Here is a 19,821-nt window from a genome sequence, read left to right as displayed (position 1 = left end):
TTCACCAGCCATTTTTAATTTAAACATGGTTCTATAGCATCTTTCATACAGTTGTTTTGCGCTGGCCTGAATGGCCTCGGCTAGTTTGATCTCATTGGATCTGGGAAGGTAAATGAGTTTGACTCTAGTTAGTACTTGGATGGGGGACCACCAAGAAAGGCCTGGGTTATGATGCAGAAGCAGGCAATGGTAACCCCCAGCAAGGTTGCCATGAGTGGGCTGTGACATGAAGGCATTTTAACACATTCAACAGATAAACATTTGAAGGTGTTTATCTGCTGATGCTGCTCTTAATTGTTGTTTTCACAGTGGTTTGGTGGTAACTTTTAGGACCTTTCATTTCATTTCATGGTCTGCTGCTAAATTTTGGTTCACTGTATTTTCCGGCTCTTAGTTTCACGTTGCATTTGTCGTTTGGAAACTGCCTCCAACAATTTTAACCAGAGTTGTGCATATAAAGATGAGAAATGGTTAAAGACAAAAAAGAAATCTCCTAAGGGAGGATGAGTGAGCACAGAGGCAGACTTTCTCAAAGCGTGATACCTGCTTGACATTGTCAGGGAAATGCAAGATGGCCCAGGTCAGCCTAGTCTCATCAGATCTCAAACTCTAAAAGCAGGGTCAGCCCAAGTTGGATAAGATGCAGAAGAAAGCAACGGCAACATCTCCTGCCTTGAAAATCCCAGGAGGGGGTCGCCAGAAATTGGCTGTGACCCGGCAGCACTTTCCACCACCACCCGATTAGCCCATCGTTATATTTCTTAAAAGACCAGAAATCTCACTGCTCAAAGCTAGAATTCTTGCTACCTCTGACTTGACCTTCTGAGTGGCAGATAAAGTGGGATCACAGTTCTTTCAAATTGGCTTCCTTGTGCAAGATGTTCGCATGAGCTGGTGCAGAGGAGGGGCTGTGGCTCTGTGCTAGAACATCTGCTTGGCCTACAGAAGATCCCAGGTTCAAACTTTGGTAACTCCTGCTAAAATGGCCAAATAGTAGGTGATGAGAAAGACCACCACTCAAGACCCTGGAGAGCTATTGCCAGTCTGAGTAAACAGATTGACAAAAGGTCTGATTCAGCATAAGACACATATTTTTAAAAGAAGATTAAATGTTCCTTAAGAGGCTGGGTAACTGAACTATTCACCGTACCCCAACTATGGTGGGGAGAAGGGGATATATAGAAGGGAAAACAGAAAAGAAAATGATCACAGCTTTCCACCCAGTAACAGCAATAACATGCTCTTCATAGCAAAGTTATTCTTGATCTAATGTGAATTCCTAGGATTATCAACTACCAGGTCTTTAAAAAAGAGAGAGAGAAGAAAATTAGTTTGCTAAAGGACTGCGCATCTATGCAGCACCTGCTGTCAGTTGCCTTTGCCTCTGCTAAATGTCTGTCTTGGTAAAGTATCAAGTAATTACTTCTTCTTACACATATGTTATCTAATTTTACAAGACAGCTTTAAGAACACCGGGAACCACAGAAATTGAAAAACCACAAATCAAGGTGGTTGTTTCTGGAACAGCCAGAAACAGCAAATAGAGCAGCTGTGGTGGATCCGCGCAGAGTGTTTCAATTAAATGGCATTAACTTATGCTTTTAAACACAAATTCTCTCATCTCAGAGCTTCTAGGACTTGGAAGAAGTAGAAGCAACACCTTTGAGATAACGTTCAAAGCACAGGGAGGGCCCTGCGGCGCTGATCTTGCAGTACGTTTTACAGTGGGATGAAATCTGTTTCTCCAACTAACAAACAATACACAACTCAACACTTTACATACATTCAGTTCTTGATTTAAGGTCAGCATTCTAATCCCATCCCCAGGTAGATCCAAATATAGATGCCACCAGTTCACACTATTCTTTTTTTAAGTCAATGTTGCTAAGTTACAGAATCCACAGAACAATGGCTGAGTGCAGGACCCAGATATCCTCAAGAGCCTGAAAATAGTATCACAGAAGCCACATGGCATCCGGCTTGATGAGGCTATCAGAGAGAGGGGGAACTCTCTCAGGCACACAGAGTGCGTAAAAATTGAGTCCTCACAGAGAAACCTTTTCCTTCACGGCCACCGACCCCGCCCTAGTGAACAATCCTTAATTCTTCTTTTTATATGTCATATGTTTTCTTAGGTGTGTTAATCTGGACTTCCCATTAAAAAAAAAAAACTCTGTAGTGGCCAGGGTTTTACATGCACACAAAATTTTCTCCAGGGTAAAAAGCAGCAGAAAAGGGTGAGAGTTCATCAGCATCTTAAAGACTAGCTCATCCCCTGCCACAAATTTTGTTCGTCTTTAAAGTGCTAATGGAGACTCTCGCTCTCTTCTATTGCTACAGGCAGGCTACCAGGAAGGACAGCAAACGTTCCGTCCCTGTTTTCCGGAGGCAGCTGTTAGCTTAGCATGCTCCAAAGATGACCAACTGTGGTGCCAGCAATTTAGGTTAACGTTCTGGATTCTACCAACTCACACAAGCAATGGGGCAGTCTTACCATTACCGAGCACATGAAGTGCACAAAAGTGTCACCCGTATCCCTGCTGGCTCACCTTTCCCCTTCATTTCCTGCTTACGCCCACTTCTTGTCTGGGTCCTTCAAAAAGAACGAGGACCTAGCTTCCCACCCCTCAGTTGACGGCAGGATGTGCCGTCAAACTCCTGGTCCACAAAGCACTGCAGCTGCGCATCTACCGTTTGGCTTTCACAGGGCACAACCATCCTGTGGCCCAAGCCACAGAGACTTTAATTGGAGGCTGAAAATCAACGTTGGCTTTTTTTTTCTTGCCCCTCACTACACTCCTCCCCCCCAAAATGCTTTCCTCACCAACAGTTTCTTCAGTTACCTTTTAAAAATAGCTCCTGGGATTTTTTCCCCCTCCCTCCTTCTAAGTGACTGTTTACACAGCATACATATTTCATGGCTAAAATTTGTCAGCAGCATTATTTTACTTAGTGTATTCTTCTCTGCTAAGAACTACTCCAGGGAGCATTCTCTCGGCCCCTCGCAATACGAAGGGAGTGAGAAAGTCAGAAAGAGCACCAAAGAGCTAGCACAAAGTCCCATGCCTCCACAACAGTTGTAGGAGCTACCTAGCCTTGTTGGAGGAAGGAGAAGTCGGGAGGAAAAGGTCATCCAGTTCCCACCCACAAACCAACCTGGGACAACCGGTTTTGAATTCCAGTTCAGCCAACAGAAACTTGCTGGGTGACCCTGGGCTCATCACACCCTCTCTCACCTCGCCCTGTTGTGAAGATAAGGTGGACGATGGAAGAATGAGGCTATTCACTACTTTGGGTCCCAATCAGCAAGAGAAGCAAGATATATATTTACAATAATAACAATAATGACGATGATAGTAAACTGGAGGAAAGGAGCAGACAGCTCAGAAGCATGCTGAGGGAGAGAGTAAAAATGAGAAACAGAGGATCACAAAATGGTGGGGGCAATCCACAAGGGCAGCCTCATTGACACTGTAAGAGGGGGGGAGGTTAAATTTAATGTTTGTAGAAGGCCAGGAAGCTGCTTCTATTGCAGGGTTAGTCAACCTGTGGTCCTCCAGATGTTCATGGACTACAATTCCCATGAGCCCCTGCCAGCAAATGCTGGCAGGGGCTCATGGGAATTGTAGTCCATGAACATCTGGAGGACCACAGGTTGACTACCCCTGTTCTATGCACTCAGGCAGAATTGTAGTCCATGAACATCTGGAGGACCACAGGTTGACTACCCCTTCTATGCACTCAGGCAGAATTGTAGTCCATGAACATCTGGAGGACCACAGGTTGACTACCCCTGTTCTATGCACTCAGGCAGAGAAAACAAGATAAAAAAAAACATATGTACCAAACTTTATAATGACGCTGACACAGTCAAGGACTGTGCTGCTCGTCACCAGCAAGATCAATGGCTGATGACCTATGCAACCACAATCCACAGAGCACTTAGCTGAAATATTAGTGAAATCATGTGGGGAGAGGGAGAAATGTGGAGAATCGCACTGCCTTTCCCCTTTGTTATTGCCATGTTGTGAGACTTAGCACCAAATTCAAGGCACAGATTTGCCACCACACAGCTGCCCCGTGGCTACAGATCCACCACAGGGATCAACAAAAAGGGGAAATAACTCCAGCCCAGCACTTTTTGGGCATGGAAAACTGGCTAGGGGTAAGGCTAAGGCTGAAATTCTGATTGCAAACTATGGTGGCCAGGTCTCCTTTCCTATGGTGGAGATTGGAGGGGTTGGGGGGGGGGGGGTGTTGCTAGATCCTGGCTGGGAAATTCCTGGACATTCAGAAATTTGCCTAGGCAGCACAAGGACTTCATTGGGGGTCCAATGCCATAGATTCCACCCTTCAAAGCATCCCATTTTCTTCAGGGAAACTGATCTCTCAAGTCTGGAAAGGAGCTGCACCTCAGGGGGGTGCCAGGTTCCGCATGGAGGCTGGCATCCCTAGCTCAAACAGTCTCTCCTTCACTTTTTAAAAAGCCATTCCATAGCGGCTGCAGGGAACCCAGACATAACTCTTTTTTAAAACCTCACAACTAGTTTGGTCCTTAATTTTCTTTCAAATGAAAGCTGGGAGTTCAATGGACCCAGGAGATCATGGCAACAGATCGTTATAACATTATTGCACCATAGAACAACAGCAATTGCCAATTTATAAAAAGCCCTCTGAAGACACAGCAGGCGGGGGGGGGGGGATGGCAGCTGACAAAGGAAAATACAGAACTCTGGCAAGGATGCTCCATTACCCGTGTGAGCGCCTCTACATTCGCAGTAGGGAACAAAGCATCTTTGCCATGTGGATGCAAATCTTAAGATCCTGCTCAAGGTATTTTTAGACCAATACATTCTTCATCTTGGGATGGCCTTTGTCGCTGTGCTGGGCAGGCAATACTGTGCTTAGGCATTAAGTTTTTCAAATGACTCCACCGGCCGAGCTATGCCATCTATATGCACCAAATGCCTTGAGCAGAATAACTCAAAAGCCTTCACCTGTGCAACTCGAAAGGTTGCTTTGGATGTTTCTGAGTGGCCAAGCTGATGGCAAAGTATCGCCTTGCTTGCTCTGTCTCCTTCCCTCCACCCCCCAAAAAAGATGGCCATCATCAAAGTTATATAATCCATTATGAAGGCTGTGAAAATAAGCGAACGGCAACAGAACCTCAGGGCGCCTATTGACAAAAGCCCCCCCAAAAGACTGTGACAAACACTTGTTCTATGATCTCAAAACACATTTAGTACACTGATTCTCAGGAACAACACACAGGCTTCTTTGTGTGTGTGTGTGTGTGTGAGGGGGGGAAATGGCTATTTTAATGGAACAGGGCAATGTAACGCGAGGCAAACGTTTCCTATTTTTGCCAGCGTTCTCCAAAACTGCCTAGAGTTTTGTGACTCTGTCCCTTGTTTGAGAGAGGTTAAAATGGAAAGTTCCTAGGCGGGATGGAGGGGGCTGGGGGGGACTCACATCCCCTTTTGGGTGCAGTCGGCTGTTACTAATTGCATGCAATGATATTAATGACCCAGTAATTGCTGTAAGAGTGGCACTGAAGTGGAAAACGTCATCTTGAGGCAGGGTTCATCTCTAGGTGGTAGGACATCACCATTGATTGAGTTAATGCCTACTGACATTTTAGAATATAACACTGCAGATGAGAAAATGTGCCACTCGCTCCACACTAATGGCTTAGATGGACATGACGCCGTTTGCTGCGACCGCACCGAGCCCGCCAGTAACCCCAAATGAAGCAGCACAGGCAGGGTTTGCCCTACAGATGAACCTCATTCCTTTCAGGAGAGATAGTCACTCTTATAACAATCTAGTGCAATTTTCCACATGTTTGCTTCAATAAAAGAATACCTTCATCTCCTGCTTCTACTTCCAGCACAACAGAAGTGAGTATTATTGTACGGCACAAAAAGCTATTTAGATCCTCTGGCCATTGTCTATAGCAAAACACACACATAGACCCACAGAGAGAAAGAGAGAGAGAGGGAGAGAGGCCATTTTAAGTATCCAGATCAGTTATGAAATCCCATCAGAAGTTTAACACAGTTGTGGTTTTATCACTATGCAGTGGACTGCTTTGGGTTCAGACTGAGTTATACCTTTATTTAGATTAGATGAGGATCAGTACTTTATCTCTTGAATGTGCCACTTCAGAGCTATCTGAATTTTGACCACTCTTCACCTCTCTCGGCAGACAGGAATTCCAGACCTAGATTCCTTCACCCGATAACAGAAATACAAGCCCATGAATTGATGCATACGGCTGCACGAGCATGGACAGTAACGGAACATAGAAGTTAGTGAAGCAACACATTAACAACCAGACACAAATCTTCTTGCCCACAGAAGGCAATATGGGTGCATTTAAACATCTTCTTCAAAATACAATGCAGATCGTTTCCTAAATCTGGCAGAGTTTACTATGGACAAAACATCCATCGTTACAGATGCTTACTGTCTCTGACCCCAATATGATTTTTTTTAAATGACAACTTGTCACATTTGAAGCAGGCTTTTTTAATGTAGAGCTACTATCCAGTACACAATGAGATAATGCAGACAGCAAGTATATGCAAAATGCTTCCAGCACTTAGCAACTGAGTGGAAAGGAACCTGCAAAGTGGAATGAGTGTCAAACAAGTGTTGATCACTTGTTCGGGAAAAGAAGAGAATGTAGCTGTCCCAACCCCTCTTTCTCCAAGATTGACCCCTTCCTGCCACAGATCTTGCTATATATCCGGCCACTGCTTTATGAATATCAGCACAGACATACCCTCCAAGGTTGAGGACACCAAGACTGATTCATTTATTCATCCACATTCATGCCAAGTTGATATGAATACTGCTTTAGGAGCCAACTAAAGTGTAGGTGTAGTGGTTAAGAGCCCTTTGGTGTAGTGGCTAAGAGTGGTGGCTTCTAATCTGGAGAGCCAGGTTTGATACTCCTCCACATGCAACCAGCTGGGTGACCTTGGGCTAGTCACATCCCCGTTAGAGCAGTTCTGTCAGACATCTCTCTGTCCCACCAGTCTCACAGGGTGTCTGTTGTGGGGAGAGGAAGGGAAGGTGATTGAAGGCCACGTTGAGACTCTTTTGGGTAGTGAAAAGAGGGATATGAAAACCAACTTTCCTTCTTCCAACTTAATTTTAAGCATGGAAGCTAACATTTGCATCATATGATTAGGGGGGTTATACAGTTGAACTAACATTTTGGAGAATTTCAAATTAAAGAATACCAGGGATACAATGAGCAGATTCTTTCCCAGCAATTCCCATCTCAAAGTTCTAGCCTTTCCAGTGTGGTCAGAAAAACTGAAATCCACATACTACTTTTTAATTGTGCTTATTTTACTAACAGGAAGCATTTTCTGAAACTTCTATAAACAGATAGCCTTTATTTCTGTACATTCACAGAAAATAATGAAAGGTGTTGATTTATCACCAACATAGCCCATCTGGTACAGAAGTTGAAGGTTAGGCTCTTCACTCTAAGTGGGATCTCGCTGGATGAGTCTAGCCCAGGGGTAGTCAAACTGCGGCCCTCCAGATGTCCATGGACTACAATTCCCAGGAGCCCCCTGCCAGCGAATGCTGGCAGGGGGCTCCTGGGAATTGTAGTCCATGGACATCTGGAGGGCCGCAGTTTGACTACCCCTGGTCTAGCCCTCAGCTTTACCTATGTCACAGGGCAATTGTCACAAGGATAAAAGGGAGGCAAGTATAAGCTGCTCTGAGTTCCTAGGTAGGAGAGAAAGTGGCATATAAATATCCAAATAAGTAAGAATTTTTAACATACTAGTGTTACAAATCATTCCTTGGTCCTGATATTTTGATGTGACAACTATTAAAATTGGACCACATTTCACTGGAAAAACTCCTCCACATTAACAGTATTAATTGAAAAACCCCTGAACTTTCAGCCATTTGTATCCAACTAGAGAAATCCTATGCAATATGCCCCCAGGTCTGTCTGTTCAGAAAGAATCTAAACTTAAAATGGAGAAAGTAATGCTTACGAGTTTTGTTGTTTGTGACAGAAGCTTCTCAGACCCTGCTCTGGCCTTCTAACTGCAAGACGAACTTAATGGAACATTTCAAGAAAGAAATTATAAATAAAATTACAAGCTATGGAAGCCTGTTACAGTTCTGATTTACATGCTAATATCATATTGTCCCACCTGTACAATTAAAATACCTACTACGCCTTCCCATATACGTAAGAAAAATGAAGCATGTTTCCAAAAACGCTCTGTGCTACTCATTTAAATTTATACTGGCTCTTCTTTAATGGGGCTTCTCTTCAGCAAGATGCAAATGACTCCCTTTGATTTAATGAGAGTTCTTCAAATCCCACAGCAAAGGGAAAAGGGCCTTAGGGCACTCATTTTGCAGAGTTTTACACCAGTAGTTAACTTTACACAAGGGAGTAGTCCTACTTAAGTCACAAAGATGCTTTATATACATAAAATTAAAACCTCTATGTGTAAGCCTTTTGTAACAGAGTGGCTTATGTTATTTATTATGTTTAAAGCATTTTAGTTCATTTAATGCTAATCTGCATAATGAATATATAAAAGCTCCTTAAGCAGAGAAATTTCTTTCTCCTTTGTGCCAGTATTCTATCCCTGGTATTGTTAAATCACTTACTGTGCCAATTTATTATTATTTCTTTTCTGGGGGAGAAGATGCCATAAATAAGGTATAGCCAGAAACATTCAACTAGGTATTATAAAATATTAAACAATTTCAATTTGAGCAAATTCCTAAATAATCCTCCCTCCCAGCAATCACTCCTAATTTCCCAGTCTACTTTCACATTTAGTACACATCTGGGGACAGAAGCGTCCTTTTCACTCACTAGTTCTCATCCTATTAACTATCAGAGCCATCTCGTTCTTTCATTTGCCGCACTTGGGAATAAAGAAATGGTACTTACAGATTTCCTGCTGTAGTACCTTTCCATCTCATTATAAATGAGATAAACTGCCAGCACTGCCTAGGCATTGTCTGAACAAAGAAAGTCTACAATACCCAAATTAGATAGCAAGCAAGCTCACACACCCTGTGCAGAATAGAGCAAGGGCCACACAAGCTCCATGAGCATCACAAACCACACACTCCAAAAGGAACACAAAGCTTTACAATCCTTGATCCCCCCCCACCCCACCTGATAGTTTTATTTGTATGATGATTCATATGTAACTCTCCAGGAGTTTAATTAACCAGGAATCCCTTTACAAATACCTCCAAGACTGACCTCTGTATACCACTTACAGTAAACAAAGAGCTGCAAATAATTTAATTTCATTTTTATGTGTAAGGAATAATGGAGGGGCAAAGCATATCTTTTGCATACAGTCCTTATCGAGGTGGTTTTTCAGAGAGAACTTTGCCTGCTTTAGGAACTGAAAATTGCAGCCGTAAACGTACATTTATTAAAAGGAACAATTTATCACTATAAAATAATATCAGTATGGTAAAGTAAATAAGGCTGTTAAAAAGGCTCATGTCTTGAACCGAAAAAAAGTCAATTGATGGGGGGGGGGTGGACTAGCTGGTGGGGGGTTAGAGAGGGAAGGGGCATGCCTATCATTTTAAAAATATGCACATCAATGTTTTTATGGATAGAATCCAGTCTTGTTCCTGTACGGCAATCGAAGCAGAAGAGTGACTGTCCTTTGCTAAGCTTTCCGCCTACTCAAATCATTGACATAAAAACACAAAATAATTGTTTCAGAACTGGGGACTATTTTACCCATGGAATGAATGGGACAAAGCATGATACTTCTCACTGGAAGAAAAATGGGTGAACCTTTTCCTCTCAGACACATTTCAAAAAGAATAATTTTTATCAAAACATGGTGTGCACACACCTTCCCATGGGGTACACAGTGCACCTTTAAATAACTGCATATTCCCCCTCAACACACTGTAAACCTGCACACAGAAACCAAAGAGCGTTTCAGAAGGGAGACGTAGCAGTCTGCAGAAGAAGACATAGATTCAAGTCAAGTAAGACAGCACCAAGACTTTTGGGGCATAAAATGTGAAGAATCAAAGCTCTCTTCATCTAATGATGGGAGTTTGGACTCTCAAAAGCTAATGCCCTAAAATTTTTGTTGGACTCTCATAGGGTTAACATAATTTGAAAAGCAAAAAACAGGACATATTTCCTGACTATTCTAAACAAGCAATCACCATGAAAAATCTCATTTTAAATACCCCTCTTATTCGAGATGTGATAATTGCTATTCACTTGGAATATTCCTAGCCTTTCTACCCCAAAAGAGGACACTTCCATCAGTTTTTTAAAAAAAGAGACCAAGAGGACAGTCACACGAAGAACAAGAACAGCCTCTAAAAAGAGAACAGCTGGCAACCCTACTCTAAAATGCTACTAGACTTGAATCAAGCTCCTCAGCAAATTCAAAGAGCCCAATCAAACGTTTTGTTTTGGATGTTTACTTGGTGCCTATTTCTGGCACGAACCCACCTGGATGAAACTGTTAACTGGGTCCTGTGGCAGTTGGAGAGGTCCTCAGATTATATCTGATCTCCAAGCTACTGAGATCAGTTCTCCTGGAGAAAATAAAAGCTTTGGAAGGTGAACTGTATGTCATTATCCCCACCCTCGTTGTTTCCTGAGATGCTCGTGCACAAGGCAGGTAAAGAGAAGTTATTGTTAGTCTCAAACCAAAGAAAGCCTCCGAGCAGCATTGCCTGTAACTTTGAATCTCAATGTCTACAAATGCCCCCTCATCCAACTGGTCCATTCTTCCTGAGTCCTTGGCCAGATGCTTGGAGGACATAGTAGACTGAAGTTAAATCCAGCTAAGATGGAAGTCCTCTGGCTTGGTCATCATGCCCTGGATGGGCCACAAGAACTCCTGGCTCTTGACAGAGTCTGATTAACATCTTTGGCAACTCCCAAGAGCCTGAGTGTGACAATGGATGCCTCACTGTCAATGGAGGCCCAGGTCATAAATGCAGCCAATAAGGCTTTTTACCATCTCCACCAGGTGCAGCACTTGGTGCCCTATCTGTCAACCCCCAACCTAGCCACAGGGATGCCTGCATTGGTCACCTCTAGGTTAGAGTACTGTAACTTGTTCTACGCAGTGCTATTCTTGAGGCTGACATGGAGACTCTGATGGGTCCAGATCAGGCATCATGTGTCCTCCTGGGGACTTCGTGGAGTGCTCATATACAACCTGCGCTTGCTCAGTTGCACTTGTTCCAGATTGCAGACTGAATCAGACTCAAGGGTCTGGTGACTCAAGGGTCTGGTTCTTACCCTTAAGGCCCTTAATAGTTTGGAACCCTCCTTGGGACTGCCTCTTCCATTACTAAGGGCACTAAGGTCTAGTGATTGAGATCTACTTAGAATCCCTAGGCCCAAAGAGATCAACCAGCCTCAACTAGCACCAGGGCTTTCCTGGCCTTGGCTCCAGCCAGGTGAAATGTTCTGCTGAGACTGGAGCCCTACGGGACCTACAACAGTTATGTAGGGTATGCAAGATAGAGCTTTTTTGCCAGGCCTACAGTTGCGACTTAGCTGACATCTGAACTCAAAGACCTTTCCACCTGCACTTTCATCCACCAAACAGTTTCCCTTGAGAAATCACATTATGCCCTCTTAAATCCCTGTACTGTTTTATGGGCTATATTAGTGATTATTTTGGAATTTAAATTTAATTACTTTTAGACTTTATATTTTAATATAATTTTATATGATTTTATGTGATCTGCCCTGAGTCAACTGAGAGAGGGCAGAATAGAAGTCCGAAGAAATAAATAAAATAAATAAAACTGTGGAAAATCTGGTTTTGCAAAACAGAATTTTCTACTGGATAAAGGAAAGCTAGAAAACATCCATGCTTGTATCTTCAGGCAAGGAACCATCAACCACTGGTGTTTATGGCCAATTTCTAGTGGTCAAGCCATTTTTAAGGAGGGTAAAAACTTTCTTCTGCCAACCATTAAAAAGCTGACTTATACAGAAGACACAAAGTTTGGTCAAGAAACAAGTTCCCCTGAGACCACTGGAAGTTAATCCCTGAGATTTGTTCTTAGATCAACAGCCATAGATGTCTTTTTCCTATATATATATATTGCTGCAGATTCTGCATAGTTTATAATATTTTCTTCTGTTGTTTAACTTTATCCAGAAGCCAATTACACAAGTAGGTCATTCCAAAAAAAAAAAAGTTGGCAGAGAGTAAAGGAAAACGATACATCCCATTTTGCTTGCTTCAAAGCCAATGATTATCTTAAGAATAAGCAGACAGTGATTCCAGATGTTACAATAAAGTAGCTTGTGAATCTGTTTTTGTGCTTCTGGTGCAATGTTCCAAAGAGATAATTTATGCTCATCTTGCCCAAAGAAATTGAGATGTTACACTCATACTTAGTGATGGTGCAACAGTTTTCCACGCCAGCTAATGGGTTAGATCAAACCAGTATTGCCGCCAGTGAAAAGGGGAAGGACCTACTCTGGTCAACAAAAAGGCTATGTTAGAGATCATAGGACCTATGTGGACAAAAGTCATGTTGGATGGGCCCTGTAAAAGGGATAGCTATTGATCAATACTGGATCCAACCCATTATACCAGAATCAAACACATCTGTGCAAGTCATTCATGGGTTATCTGTTGTTTCTAAAGACCATTCCAAATCAATCCTGATGACACTTGCAGGCAGATCCATATATACCAAACAGCTTTCGTAAATACAGTGCCAAAGGTAGGTCTTGAGTATTCTCAAGAAACAAGCCAAAGGAATGGGCATTCCAAAGACCGATGACAAAGAATGAAAAGAACCTGCATCTCGTGGAGGGCAACCTGGCTTCAAACAAATTGAAATTTGAAGCAGGACCTTACAGGCTGACCTCAACATTAAGGGACATTCATGTAGGGGGAAGCACTGCAGGAGAGAACCAAATGGTTTAAGACTTTACATATTTAACAGTACTATCCTAAGCAGTGTTCTAGACCCACAAAGTCAACACACTTAGAAGGGCACAATTCAGTTTAGGATTGGTAACTAGCATCTTCAACTGGGTTTACAACTGCAATGGAAGCTGACATGATTGTTTCATCAGCATAATTATGCTGAGTTTTGTATGCCAGCTTAACATGCCCTTACAGAGATTGTCAATGACATTATGTTCACTGTGATTACGGAAGGTCTTTTACCCACACTCATTACCGGTTGTGTCAATCCTATTCACCAAAAGTGGCATGACCACAATAGTAAGCAATATCCAACAGGTCACATCATCATTATTATTTATATTAGTTTTAATACACCTCCCCTCCCTGCATGGTGTTCCATTACTTCTACTTGTCAATTTGCCTCCTGGTCCATTTCATAATCTGGAGATTAATGGAGGGAGGCCCACAGATTTTACTGGGTGCTAGTTTGTTATGGCCTCAACCAAAGACCTGGTGGTAGACTGCCATTTTGCAGGCCCTGTAGAACTTGGGTCGTTTACGTTGTTGTGCATAAAGAGAAGCAAAATCACACCTCCTCTACAGCCCCAAATAATTGCACATAAAAATGTACATATTTAGGGAGACTTTCATGAATACAAGTGTGCCTGTTTAGCAGGGATGCTGACCACAGAAATGCTACTCGTTTGTACCTACGTTAGGCTCCCTGAAGACATTTGCCGATGTCTGGTGGTGAGGCCAATGGACACAGTTCTCTTCCCCAAATGCATGTAGAGGATACATCTTTTGAACAACTGATGAGTGTTAGCAGCATAAATACATGAACCACTCAAGTAGTTGCATCAAGTCTATGCAGAGAGACATCTGCTCTGCTGTCCTTAAATACTACCAGTGCTCAGTGAAGATTATAATCTTCTGCTTCAGAAGGCTACATTTATTACTGGTACAGTAGAGTCATGTAAGACATTGATCTACCACCATCACTCCAGACACGCACTTCAGCCATATAGTTTATTATTTGCATGCTTATCTAGCACACATACCAACTGTTTGCACATGAGATGTTTAAGGGAAAATGCATATGAGCATCCTCTGCTCAGCAGCCTGTGTAAAATCAACACAAAACAACCCCTTTCAACCTCTGCAGGACAAGGCTTAAACCATAACTGGATCTATATATATAGGGTTGGGCCAGTCCTCCGAAAGCCCTGACACCCCAGCTGCTGATCAGCTACCCAGAGGACTTACCTGGAAAAAGAGGAAGATAAAAACCTCGCTGACATTGCACAGAAAGTGACTTCTTCTTTTTACCATAGAGTTTTTGCTACTAGGGTGTCACCTGGACATCACTGGGGTAATGATGTCACTTCCTGTGAAATGCAGATGATGAGGAATATTTCTACAATTAAGTCCCCCCCATCCCACACCAGATTTTCTATTGATACAATACCGATAGCAAAATCAACATAGTAAAAAGACATAAAGAGCCTGGAGCCTGGATGGCAGGTTTGTGGTTTTGAACTATAGCTTATTAGGGAGCCTGAACTACTGGGAACCAGTCCCCAACAGCATAGCCTGGCAAAATCTTGATAAACATGGCAGACAGATGAATTGTCCTACTGCTTACATATCTATTTACAAAGAACTTGCTATCACAAATTCATCTGTATTTTTTATTCTATAATATCTGTCCTGCAAATGTGCTCACAGCCACCACCCTAAGATTATCACTTCAATTACTCATCGGAAGAATGGAAGTCAATTCATTTAGCAATTTCACTCCTGACTGTGTGAATAAATGAGTGGTAAAGAGTATCTAATTTGTATTAAGTAACCTTGTGAATTCCCCCTCAGGCTTCTGTTGAACCACAAAATATCAGCAAGATTTCCCCACAGATCTGGGTTAGACAGTCATAATCCCTGCCATGCTATGCCGAATACACACGCCTGACACTGAATTAATCATTTAGAAAAATGTCTCTTAACTTCATCTTTGAACATTTTTCTTGATTATCTTCTTTGGTCTCTCTGTAATTTTTATACCAAGTGGCATCATTTAGCCTCTCGACTTATGTATGACATGCTGGGCAATTTAAGTACATATTTTAGATTAAATTAATCTCAACAAGATTTGCCTGTTCTTTCCTTTCCCAGAAAGCCTGAGTCTGAGCTTCGAAAATGGGAAATGGTCCATTAATTTCAATAAAAAGGGAACAGCTGTAAGATCCTACCATCACAAGGATACCTGAGCTGTGAGTAAAAACTCTCCCAGCTCTCAGAACTTTAATTGCTTTTTTAAAAAATCAGGAAGTCAAGAAGAAATTACTTCTGCTTCCCTGTTTTGAGTCCAGATCAGCTGAGACAAGTTCTTCTGTGTTTCCTGATTCCCACTTCTCTGTCATGGGGGAACAATGAACATACTAAGGCAAGGAGCTTTCATGAAAGTAATTAGTAAACATATCCTAAACTACACCTAGTTCTGGATTGATTTTTAAAATGATCTAGTTTTGCTGACATCTGTTCACCAAGCTCTGATGTCCCTAGTTTTGCCTTCAGAGCTATAGCCCAGAGCATCTGATAAATTAGCTTAACTGCTTTTCTAACCAGGAAATGGACATTTAGCTAAACAGCGTTGCCAAACTGCAGCAGGAGCTTGGCAAAGGGATGCGCAAACTATCCAAGTACTAGATCTCACTCGGCTGATTGGCAGAGGATCTTTTACTGGTCCACACCCCATGATTCATCACCCTTCCCTCTGTCTTCCTGACAGCTTCATCATCCTACTACAGGGCAAAAAATATATGGCTAAGCACTAACCACATGTTCCCCAGAAGCTTTTAGCTGCACTGTACCCTACTTATGTGTTCTGTGTCTGCAACTGCAGGCTGTAAAGATATCTGTAGCAAAATGTAGCAGCCCAAACTAGCAAAATAAACTGAAAATTTCATTGGGGTAAGCAAACAACCCACAGTTTTTTGTGGGTGGTGCCCCTGATTATTGTTCTGGTATACGAATGTATGGATTAGTACTGACATACATGAAGCTGCCTTATACTGAATCAATCCACTCTGACTGACAGAGACAAATAACATCCACAGGTCTCCCTCAGACATCCCCTCTATGGCCTGAATCAGTCTGACCTCTCTGGGGGCCTGTTATATTGTTGTTGTTTAAGATCACTGAAATTGTGTTATTCAGAACCAGGTGTTAGATAATTGTTGTTGTATTTGACTATGTTATATGTTAGGTCCTTCCATGTATTCCCCCCATGATGTTACATGTAAACCACCCTGAGCCATATGGAAGGTGCTGCTTCAGACCAACATGGCTACCCACTTGAATCTATGTGGAAGCAAGTCCCATTCTATTCAGTGGGGTTTACTCCCAGGAAACTGTTCTTAGATTGCAGCCCCAGTGAGACGGACCCAGCTCCAGAGTTAAGTGCACCACTTTCCATAGGATTTTAATAGGCAAGTGACTCATTCTCTGTAGTCATTGGGAGTCTAGAGTGGTTTTGGTTTGCCTTGATCACATGTGAGACAGCGTGCAGGAAAAAAAATAATGTCCTGTCTCTTTAACAAAAAATTAACTAATGAAAAAGGGCAGTGAGCATTTTTCATGGTATTACTTTAAATAACATTACCAGATATTTGCTGCAGACCCAACTGATATTAAAGTGACAGCGAGAGGAGCAATTGAAAGTTCGTAATTCTAATTATGTCCATGCTTAAGCCCGAGTTGGAAAGCCAGCAGCCATCAAAATCATGGTCATCTAACATAAATTAATGTGTGTTTACATTCTTCTGTGTATTTACAATACACATTGGGATTAAGTCATTAGAGGGGCAGTGTTAAAAACTGACCCAATCCGGGTGTCAAATATACTAGATATACCACTGGGCAGTTTCATGTGCGTTCACGGTTGGATTGCATTTCCTCTTCAGGGGTTTTCCCAGAGGTGCCTACAAACAGATCCTTATACTGCTTCTGATGCTTAGGCACTTATGGGCAACAGAAGAAGCGTTGGTTTATATACCCCACTTTTTTGCTGCCCAAAGGAGTCTCAAAGCAACTTCCTTTCCCCACAACAGACACCCTGTGAGGTAGGTGGGTCTGAGAGAGCTCTGAAAGGACTGCATGATCAGAACAGCTTTATCAGTGCTGTGGGGAGCCCAAGGTCACCCAGCTGGTTGCATGTGGAGGGGGTATCCGACCTAGATTAGAAGCCACTGCTCTTAACCACTACACCACGCTGGGAATACAGCTTTAAGCTTATTCCGCTGCCACCTGAAGCATCACCTGCTTATGTCTTCGGGTCATACTACTGTTAAAGTCAGAAGAGAAAACTAGACTCTGTTTTTCCTGATCATTTGGTAACCCTGCAATGGAGGAGTAAGTAAAAAATCAAAATACTCAAGAGGCTTTCAGAAAGTTTGGGACCACAGCATAAAGGAAATAGGCTTCTGTTTCCATAAGAAGAGGGAGGGGGTAATTTCAACTGATTCTCCCTTCCTTCTGTGTTCAATCTATGAAACATTTTTTAAAAAATGTATAACTGTGGCTCTCCTAGAAGAATGCATCCCCAAATGCACACAGAGTCCTTGAAGCTGCTATGACTTTTGGTGCCTCCATTGCTCCCTTAACAAAAACTTTACTCTTCCCACAGACAGAAAAAAATTCTGGCTTTAGGCCTGCCTACTACCTAACCCTGTGAAATGGGGACGCCAGGGATTGATCCTGTGTTCTTCTGCATGCAAAGCAGAGGTTCTACCACAAGGCACAGCCTCACCTACCAATCATAGATTCATAGTGGTTTGGTTGTGAATCATTAGCTCATGGTTTGCTTGGTGCCTTAACAACAGTATTATAAAGTTAGAAGGAGCCATATGGGCCATCTAGTCGAACCCCCTACTCAATGCAGGATCAGCCTGCATGGCCAAAAGTATATTTCCAGCCATTGCTTAAAGACTGCCACTGAGGGAGAGCTCACCACCTCCTCAGGCAGTCAATTCCACTGCTTAACTATTCTGTGAATGTTCTTCCCTAATATCTAGCCATGCTGTTGCATGTGTAGTTTAAAGCTATTACTGTGAGTCCTATCTTCTGCTGCCAACAGGAAATACTCCCTGCCCTCCTCAAGTGATAACCTTTCAAATACTTAAAGAAATCACATCCCCTCTCAACCTCTGGTTCTCCATGCTGAACATTCCCAAGTTCCTCAGCCTTTCTTCATAAGGCTTGGTCTCCAGGCCCTGAATCATCCTTGTTGCTCTCCTCTGCACCCTCTCAATTTTGTCCACATTCTTTTGAAAATGAGGCATCCAGAACTGCACACAGCACTCCAGGTGTGGTCTGGCCAATGCAGTATACAGCGGCATCTTGCATTTTTTATGTGATGCCTCTGTTTATACAGCCCAAGACTGCATTCTCCCTTTTTACCACCGCATCACACTGTCTGAACGTATTTATCTTACAGTCCCAGGCAATCTGAAATCAGACCTCACTGTACCTATCAGGACTGGCCTTCTGTCAAAACGTCCCAACTATAAGCGGCATTTTTCCTGAGGTATTATGTCTATGGCATTTCCAAGGCACCAAGCTGAAGGGACAATGAATTCTATAACCCCCTAAGAATGCCATAATCCTCCCGGAAATGTAATGTCTATTATACCTTATTGCCATAATGAAATAATTATAGAAAAATGAAGAAAATGAGTCCTACTTATGGATTTACTCAGAGGGATTACTGACACAGATACGATAAAGCTGACAGTCTACCATGAAGTTCCATTTGTGTCCATAACTCTCAAGCCATAATTAAAATGGTGCCATTTATGTCACAGTTGGTCTACTGTAGAGAATTAATCCCCATAGCATTAGATAACTGAAATATTTCATCCTCAGAACCTGCTATTTGAGCACAGACAGACATTTTTATGTTACACTTTTTCATCAGGGCCTACCGGCAACCGTCTCTAGTTTCAAGATGGCAGCTTTCACTCAAGTAAAAACAAAATTCACTGATAAATTTCCCTTGGAAAGTCACAGACCAGAGAAGTAAACTCTTCAGCGCTGACACACAAAAGAAAACAAAAGAACAGAAAATGGGAAATACTTTTAACATAATCTTACAAATTTACAAGTGGCTTTTTTGTTGTTGTTCATATTGCTTATTTCATTTCATCAGCTCTTTGGTGCAATGGCTCAAGAAGTTCTTAATTTATTTATAATTTACTACAAAGAGTCAGAATCAACCTAAATTTGAAACTGATTAGTTTTGTTAAGTTTAAAAAATCATATTATATTTTCTGACTTTCTAAGTTATTTTAAATGTTGCAAGGCTTTACTTCCATTACGCAGCTTGGAAACTGAACATTTCAGATATTTGTATTAACTTCCACCAAGGCAGTTGCAAACAAAGCACCATAAAAAGTGAGAAAAAAACATTGCTACAACCCACCCACCTTTTCCTTCAACCCATGTACAAATAGGAATACAACTCTTAGTGAAATAGGCAGACTCACTACCAAGTGAGTCCAGGGCTCTCTGCAGTTTTATGAACAAAACACACCCAGTTCTTGACTGAAAAATGGTCTGGTTCCAGGAGGTAAAATTTTTAACCTCTCACTCATACATAAAAGTATACATAAAAGCAGTATGTAAGCATATCCTTAGCAATATTTCGCTCCCTTATATTTGGGAAACAGCCTCCTGGGAGGAGACTGTCCAGGGCCCTGTCTGTCCGGATCCACCCTAATTGGCCCTCTCCTTCCAGCTCCCACCCTCCCTCCTTGCCTGCTAGAAGCCTTGTGGCTATGGTCTCCATTGTCACCCACGAGGAGAGGTACCACACATC

The 19,821-nt window shown here is 42.3% G+C and overlaps 1 protein-coding gene across 2 annotated transcripts in view; it reads right to left on the bottom strand.

The window, feature by feature from the left end:
• Positions 1-19,821, bottom strand: part of EFNB2 (ephrin B2) — a 60,055-nt gene that overhangs the window by 12,775 nt on the left and 27,459 nt on the right. The window lies entirely within an intron of this gene.

This window comes from Paroedura picta, chromosome 6 (assembly GCF_049243985.1).
Source record: "Paroedura picta isolate Pp20150507F chromosome 6, Ppicta_v3.0, whole genome shotgun sequence".
NCBI lineage: Eukaryota > Metazoa > Chordata > Lepidosauria > Squamata > Gekkonidae > Paroedura > Paroedura picta.
This window is presented reverse-complemented; position numbering and strand designations above follow the sequence as displayed.